Source organism: Nuphar pumila, chromosome 16 (assembly GCF_984573655.1).
Source record: "Nuphar pumila chromosome 16, dmNupPumi1.hap1.1, whole genome shotgun sequence".
Lineage (NCBI taxonomy): Eukaryota > Viridiplantae > Streptophyta > Magnoliopsida > Nymphaeales > Nymphaeaceae > Nuphar > Nuphar pumila.
In genome coordinates this window covers 65,998,605-66,007,463 of record NC_143264.1, presented here as the reverse complement: position 1 = coordinate 66,007,463, position 8,859 = coordinate 65,998,605, and the positions used below count along the sequence as shown (strand labels likewise).

General features: G+C 41.4%; 1 pseudogene across 1 annotated transcript; it reads left to right on the top strand.

Moving 5' to 3' along the window:
• Positions 1-225: 225 nt before the first annotated feature.
• LOC149813394 (protein PHLOEM PROTEIN 2-LIKE A10 pseudogene) lies at positions 226-4,976 on the top strand (annotated as a pseudogene). The gene is made up of 2 exons (XR_016428269.1): positions 226-1,590; positions 4,525-4,976. The product of XR_016428269.1 is annotated as a protein PHLOEM PROTEIN 2-LIKE A10 pseudogene (transcript).
• The last annotated feature ends 3,883 nt before the right edge of the window (positions 4,977-8,859 follow it).

Below are 8,859 nucleotides of genomic sequence, written 5' to 3'. Positions count from 1 at the left end.
TTTTTTCACATTTTTTTTATAAAATGAAAACCCTAACTATTATTCCAGTTGAACAAGATGTTTGTATCATGGACGGCGGGGTCGCACCTTCATAAACCCGAGAGTCTCGGGTTCGAATTCCGCGGGAGCTTCCATATATCAGTAAAATTTTCTGATATGTAAAACATAAAAAAGTAAAAAAAATACTGTTATTCAAAGCGAGTGGCAACCATTCTCTCTCTCTCTCATATTTCTGGTCCAGAAGAAGGAAGAAAGGGGAAGAAGAATACGACCCAACTAGGGTTCCTTCTCTCAAATGGAGATGCTCCGCCTCTCCAGGAGGAAGAAGCAAGCCATCTTCATCGCCTCCGCCCTCCTTGCCGCCGGCTACGGTGCCTACAGGCTCTACAGCTCCCCTTCCATCGCCAGGAAGCGGAGGCGCCTCCTCGCCCTCGCCCGCGCCCTCATCTCCATCGCCGAGTCCGCCTCCTCCGCCGCCGAGGCCGTCTCCGTCGTCTCGGCCGACGTATCCGCCTTCCTTCGCTCCGATTCCGACCATCTCCCCAATTCCCTCAAGCAGATCTCGAAGATCACCACCTCGCCGGAGTTCTCCGAGTCCGTAGCTAGGGTTACGGAGGCCCTCACGGTCGGAATCGTTAGGGGTTTGAGGAATTCCGAGCAGAGGGCCGATGGGGAGGCATCTACGGCGGAGGGTTCGTCCGCGGCGGCGTCGCTGTTCGATCGGGTTTTCGATCGGCTTTTCTCCGCCGCCGGGTCGGGCTTCGCTTCCGTCGTCGTCGGCAGCTTCGCGAGGAGCCTGGTGCTCGCGTTCTTCTCGGACGAGCGGCGGGCGGGAGGGAGAGAATCGGATGGGGCACAGATGGCCCTGCCGGTGCCGGATTGGGTGAACATCGTCTGCGGGTCAAAATTCAGAGAGGTAATTTCGGGTTTCATTCAGGTTTTCGTGACTACCGCGGTTGCGGTTTACCTCGATAAGACTATGGACATCAATACCTACGACGAGATATTCTCTGGTTTAACGAATCCCAAACACGAAGCCAAGGTAAAGGGGATGCTCGTTTCTGTTTGTAATGGAGCCATAGAAACGCTAGTTAAGACCTCCCATCGCGTACTGAGCTCGAATTCGAGCACTAAGGATGCGTCTTCTTCGGGCATTTCTGAGCGGTTCTCAGCGGTTGCGGAAGATGGTACGAAGGCGAATGGCGAATTGGCTATTTGTAATGGTGTTAGGTGTAAAACAGATGAAGTTCAGAAGGATGGTGGATGGGTTGATAAGGTTTCGAGCACGCTTGCTGTCCCGAGCAATCGAGGATTTCTCCTTGATGTTACCGGGAGAGTTACGTCGGAGACGGTGCGATCGTTCCTGGATTTTACACTGTGGAAAGTGGGTTCTGGATTGCGGAGCAGCGTGAGCGTGGTTGGTACTGAGCAAGTTGAGAGTGTGAAGGAGCTGTTGAGATATGCCGGGGCGAAGTCCATTGTGATATCTACCATATGCCTTGCTCTGTGCTTTCATGTATTGGTGGGGATGAAGACGCTTACTCAGGCGTAGAAGCAAAAGCAACTGAGGTTGATGCTTTTCTCAAAAATGTAAGTGTTGCTTGTCGACCTTTATTTTTAAGCAAGTCGATCATGATTTCTTTTTATTGCCACTTTATTCTTTTAGTAGTGTATGATTATCTGTGCTTGTAAAAATTAGATGTAGATGCTTTTGTTTTAAAATAAGAAGGTTTTTCTGCACTTGATTCAGTCGGTACGTGGTGCTTAGTATCATATCTATATCAATCAGGATTCGACCATCAAGATGGTATCAAGTTAATTATAACATGGGATTTTGTTGGTTTTTCTTGTTTTTTTTTGCTGCGTCTACTGAAGCTGAAGCTTCGAACTCTATTTTCATTTTTTCCTAACAAAGTTGTGCAGTTGCATCAGTTACATATCTGAAGCCGGTTGCATGTCTCTTTGGCAGAAAATTCATTAACTTACCATTACATGGATTGAATAGATTCTTAATTGAATAATTAAGTTTAGCCAGTTCCTTGAATATATAAATCCAAAAGATTCTTTGGCTATTTATCATTTTCTTTTGGCGTTGCCATCCTGTGGCATGGACTAGCTTTACCAATATTGGAGAGCTCTTCAGAGTCTATGGATACTTGAGAATCTAAATATCTCATGGGCATCTCCTTCTATTGTTAGTTACTGTTAAACATGGACTAACAATTTGATCCCAATGAACCTCAAAAAGCTTGATTACTTTAGATTCTTGGATGAAGTCCCAGATGCTTGACGTGACTTGCTTAAACTTCAAGCAAGAGATCTTTTTGGTTCATAAACCAATCTTGGTCATATGGTCACAACAACTGAAACATGCACCATTGTTTGGGTTGAGAAGGTGGTGACCCAAGGCCAAGGGTCTGAAGGGTAGTGTTGGATGGTAGTTGAACACTGGCGACTTCTGAATTAGTCACCTCCTTGAATGAGTGAAGAAGGGCATCATCACTTGTGAATAGATATGGAGGTCATAACCCCCTGAAGCCATTGAGCTTAGGATGCTTAATTTTTTGACCATCCTTTAGAGCAAAGGCATGTATCTTTTCCATTTTTAAGTAAACCAGGCCATAACCCCCTGCAGCCATTGAGCTTAGGATGCTTAAATTTTCGACCATCCTCTAGAGCAAAGGCGTGTATCTTTTCCATTTTTAAGTAAACCACATATATGAGCCAACCTTCAAATAAATGTCAAAGGCACTAGGTAGAATGTGTGTGTGTGTGTGTTGCACTTGCATGCTTGCATCCGTGAATGCATATGTGTGTGTGTGTGTGTGTGTGTGTGTGTGTGTGTGTGTGTGTGTGTGTGTGTGTTGCACTTGCATGCGTGAATGCATATGTGTGTGTGCATGCATGTGTACAAGCATATGAGAGAGACAGAGAATCCAACTGGCATGACATGGCATCACAAAGGATGTGTCTTGAGTTAAATCAATGGCTTCTGGCAATGTCTTCTATCTATGGTGTAGGTGATGCAATACTAGAGATGATCATTGCTTAGTAACTGTGTTCTAGTTTTGTTCAGAAGCCTACTTCATAAGCTCCAGAAAAAATGTAAATAGAATAAGCCTATGTTGCTTGAAATAGCTTGGCTCATTCATTACCTCTACATAGTGATGGTCTTCTATGTGTTGGGTCTCTCTTCTTTTTGCCAAGCCTGCTTTGCTCTATGTTCGGTCAACACCTATTTTTTTGGCTGGGAAACAGAATTTGGGGAATCGACGCATTAGACATCACTGGAGATGTGTTGAGATTCTAGAAGTTTTGTCTTTAGTTTGCTTTTGGCTTGATATTATGGTGGATTGGGCTAAAAGAAATTTGGGACTCATGAAGCACCTCTCTTTTGTTGTCGTATGGAGCACATGGCATGCCATGGGGATTGCTTTAGGTTTTGTCCAAGTGAATTGAATGTTTAGATCTGAGAGCTTATGGATGTTGTTAGGGTATTCCTCATTAAGTGATTTTGATCAAGCATCAAGGATGAGTTGTTGAAGTCTTGGTAGGTTTTGTCAGTATGACATAATTGTTTGTTGTCCAGTGATGCTTTTTGTTTCTTCCTCTGTTTTGGAAAGATGCTTCTTGCCTTCTTGCATTTTTCTGTTAATCAATAAAAATTCGTTGTTCCCTTCTGAAATAGGAAAACGTTTTTGTGGCCATAATGATTTTTGTAGGGTTGATGAGATGAAAGGGAGCATTTTGAAGACTAAATAGCTTCATTAATAGCTATTCTAAAATCATTGTCAACATGATAACATTTGATTTGAGCATGCCTTCAATGTATATAGCCTTGTACCTTAGCATCTAGTTAACTGGATAATCTTATTTGAATTATACATATATCAATCCACACTGTAAGTCAAGCCTATCTGTGTATGTGATGCACTCGTATCTCTCTCTTCATAAATTTTGAAAATTTCTTGAAGACTTGAGCGGCATAGAGTCATTTATTTACAAATAACAATTTTTCATAGCTGTAATTGCATTTCCTTTTTCTACATTTTCTTCATGCCTGAGAAAAAGTAAAGAAAGGTTACAAAGAACACTTGCAACATGTGCTCTAAGCTGGTTCACGTACAATTTAGAAGGCCTGTCATGGTTTAGTTGGTGTTAGTATGCTTCACATGTATCAATTTTGGATGTTAATATTCATTTTTGCCGTCATTTCATTTTGATGCAATTTGAAGGTCTAAATGAACGATGATAAAACCTTCTGTGCAGTGTACTTTATTTGAAAATGCAGTAGGTGAGATTTACTCATCAATACTAAACTTGTGGGTGGCGCATCTGCAACATGGAAATATGTGGAGTGTGTCCACATGCGCATGCGCCACCTACAAGTTATTGAAGCATTCACAGTGCATTTTGTCAAAATTGCAAGAAGCATGGTGCCTTTTTATTCTCTCGCCACTTCTGTTGTGTATTTCTGATGCGTGCGGCTAATTGTTTTCTCCTGAAATTGATGTATTATTGCAGGATGATGGCTGCTGATTGGTATGGTTTGTTGTTCTCGCTGGGGGGCACCCTCCCCGTGTTACTGGCATACTTGTGGACTTTTTAGTCCGTTTGATCCAAAGAAGGTTATGGCATTTAACCATATGAGGATTGTACTGGAACATGGTCTTAAGTATCAGCAAGTATATCAACATCAGCTGAATCTGTAAAACTCCTGAGGTTCACTGACTCGTAAGAGAAGGCTAGAGAGGGACTCCGTCACATGGATGTAGCACCTTCATGATATGATGCCCATAGTTATTGTATAGTCCTAACTATTTAATCTACTGATTTTTCAATGGATAGATAAGAAGTGGGTTGCCAAGGTCGTCAAGCAGATGGAAGTCAGAAGCTTTTGTGGATGCTGACTATAATATCTTGTATGGAATCATTGTATTTTCTGTCATTTCATGGAGCAGCCCTTCTACTTTCAGTTACGTGTTTGATAGATGCACGTTCTGCATCTTGCTCAATTTAGGCCTATCTGATGCTTCCGAGGTAGTTTGACCAGCCGTTGTGCTTTGGTCTTTTTTTTTCCATGAAGGCCGGAAACCACCCTTGGGATCAGAGATCTAGTCGCGCTGGCTAAGTGTGCCATACTTACGGTTGCTTTTCCAATGGTGTAAACCCGGGGTGCACCTCTTGCCCCCAGGGAGCCCCCCAGCTTTGGCTGAGCAAGGGGGGCTTATCCCATGACTTTTATCTCTTGCCCTCGTTAATTCAAGGGGTTTGGCACTTATGAGAATGGAACATTGACCCAACCCAAGGTCCCTTCCACTGCGCCAAACCCTTTGGGGGCTACATCCCTGAAAGTCTTCCACGGAATTTTTACATGATGAGTGTTTCTTTCTTGTTAAGATTGTTACGCTTCAAAGCAAGTCACAAAGACAACCATTTAGGGTCTCATGGCTAGAATAAACAATTAAGAAATTCATGTTCTTGTCTCCTACTTTTCAGAAAACTTGGGATTTTCCGTCTCAAACTTGGGTCCTGGATCATATCCCTGCCTTCGTGTCATAACAGATAGCTTCTTGTTGCATTTGTAAAAGTAGCTGCTGCCAAATTCTAGACAACAAATCTAGGATTTGGTACACATACAAAGTGAAGACCCATGATTTGGTGCAAATACAAAGTAAACACGGTCTCACTTTCTTCCTTGAATGCATAAACTCTCATTCCGACTGATAGTTTTCAAGCAGCCGCCATCAAAGCAGTTTGACCAGGGTTTTTTCTTTTTGAAAGGCAAGCTGGGGTTAGGCGGACCCGAATAACAGCTGCCCCATGTGGCTACCACGTGATACCGCCTTGGTGGTAGTTTGACCAGGTTTTTACCAAATGCATAAACTACCAGTTCCCATACAGAGCCTTAATTTAGCTGAGACCTACATAAACAGCCCACAGGTGGTTTGGACATAAAGGTTCATAACTATGTGGGCATGGACAACGCTGCACAAGATCTCTGTTTTTTTTACTCAAGAAATCTCTCTAGGTTCTGAGACCTATCCGCGCTGGCTCAGCCTGCTGTACTTACGTTCTCTGTCCTTGTCAGCGTAAAATTCTGAGGGCTTACCCCCTCGACATAGTGACAAAAGTTTAAAACGGCAATTTCTTGAGAGATTTTCAACTTTTTGAATATTTCTCGAGTTTTTTCAGCATAATCTTGGAAAAAAATTAAATACAATCTCAAAAAATCTAAAAACTTAAAAAATGTAAATAAAATAAACTAATTTAATTTTATATGTAAAAAAACATAAAATCTGTTTTCAATCCCACCAACCATATCTAAGAAGTATCAAACATCAAATATATGAAAAGTATCAACTAAATCATCAAACATCAAATATGCAAACATCAACTATTAACTAAAACCAACAAACATCAAATATGTAAGAAGTATCAACTCAACCATGAAAGATCATTTTCAGTAACAACATTTTCACAGTCAGACACCAACGAATTACATTGTCTTTCATCGTAAGCTTGATTATACAAACATTTTTACAGTCAGACACCAAAGCATACACATCTTCATTGTAAGCCTGATTATACAAACAGGGGAAGCAGAACACATTTTCTCTGTATTTTTTAGTTTTTTTTTTTTTTAAATCATCGTAAGTCTGATTATACAAGCATTTTCATAGTCAGACACCAAAGCATACACATCTTCATCATAAGCCTGATTAGACAAACAAAACGTGAGAAGCAGAACATACACATCTTCTCTGTTTTTTTGTTTTTTTTAAATCATCCTAAGCTTGATTATTCAAGCAAACAAACATCAAACGAGTCACACATCCAACATCAAATAGAACATACAAATATCAAACACGAATTACATTGTGCACGGTCTAATTACTGAAAAAAATGCTAAATGTGTCGCCGGAACCTCAGAATCATTATGTCGGTGGCCGAAACCCCTCTCTCTCCTTTTGCAGTCTATGACAAACAAAAAAGATGGACTTACTACGGCCTAAACACCTCTCTATAAAACCTCCTTCACTGACTCACTCACCACCGTTGAGTCACCGGTCGCCAAAACCAGTGACTGAGTGAGTCAGGGAAAAGGGAGCGAGCGAGCGAGAGAGAGAGAGAGAGACGAACATGAGGAGGAGAAGGGAAGAGGGATCAAGAGAGAGACACATCAGTCTGGTGGCAGATCATAACTCGCTGCTTGCAGGAACTCCTTCACTCCGGCAAATGGAAAGGAGAGAAGCTCGGTAGGGCAACTGGGTAAGTATCTAAGTGGGTAGGTTTTGGTAAAGCAAAACAAGTAATACTCGGTTTTGGCTTTTTGCCTGAAAGAATCGTGGAAAACCAAAAAAAAAAACATGAAAAGCGCAAGATTTACGTGAGATTTTGTCACAAATAAAAAACTCGTGAGATTTAGCCATTTTAAACTTTTAAATTTTTTCTCACATTTTTTTCGTGAATAATTTTTAGTAAATCTCATGATATTTGTCACCATGCCCCTCGACCCCAAGGAGTCGCCAAGCTTCGGCTTACGCGTGGGGTGACGTTCATGGGATTTGAACCGTGACTGTCTATCAAACGGTCTAGGTAGGCCCCATCCCACTACGCCAAACACCTTGGGTCTACAAGATTTTTTTTTATAGAAGAGGGAAAATAAATGCTATGAGAGGTACGTTGGAAATTGAGCTGCCACCAACTGTTCCTCGTATTTTTAAGACGTTATTGGGGTGTTTTTGTTTTTTTTGTAATGATTTGATGGCTGAAAAGCAATTAGAGGAGATTCATACCGTGGATTAAACTAAATTGTTAAGAAGGGAAATGGAAACAAAAACAAAGTTTTTTCAAGATCATGAACATATTGGCAATAGGAAACGTGTGAGAAGCGTAAATGTTTTTATTTGAACTTTTAAATTCTAAAAATTTCAAAAAACATCACAATCACTAGTAAAAAGTAATAAAGGATTTACTTCGATGGGGGTACACATTTTCTGTCTAAGATAAATAGGTTTCCCAACTAAAAGAAACAGGTTTTTTATCAAGGGAAATGTGTTTCTCATGTGGTAAGAAACACGCTTCTCGTTTCATGGGTCCATTTCTATATGCTATGCAGACGTTTTGGAAATATTGGGTTTCAAGTTTCAAAAAGTTTTTTAAATTTAAGAATACAAGTTTCCTCTCGGACAACCTTATATAAACGTCAAAGGCATGCAAAATGCAAGGTGGATATAAGGAGCGACTTTAACAAGTCAGCTCAGGGTGGTCGTCCCCTCTGCACCCAGAGTTTTCCTCACTTCGGCGAGGGTTTCTCGTCATCAAAAAAGAAAATTGATTATCACACACCAACTTGCGCTCCGCTTATTTAGTAGGAGCTGTTAGTGCAAGTCACCCTGTGTTGGGGCGTCGCAAGTTCAAACCCAATGGTACGTAGTGTAACTGGTGGGAGTTTGCCCATCTTACCTATAAAAAAAACTTTGATTATCACAAACTTGGATTGTACAAATGAGGTCCATGGGCATCTCTAATTCTTTGTTGCCAAAACACTGTATTAGGTGTGGAGTTGGCAGCCCAAACACTACATTTTAGCACTGTTCACAAGAGCTTTTTTTTTTTTTTCAAACACCACATTTTGGTAAGACTATATTTTGGCCACACATAGAGATGATGTTTTTATCTCAATGCATGACTCCCAAACAAATAGGGATCGCAGTTGACCAGGCGGGGGGGGGGGACAAGATCTCCACCCTCACCCCATCTCAAAATTTTGCCCTCCATCTTCGCATGGGTTTTGATTTTAACCTTAATTTCTGGTCTATTCCCCGTTTCATGTCCTTCATACCCGGTCCAAAC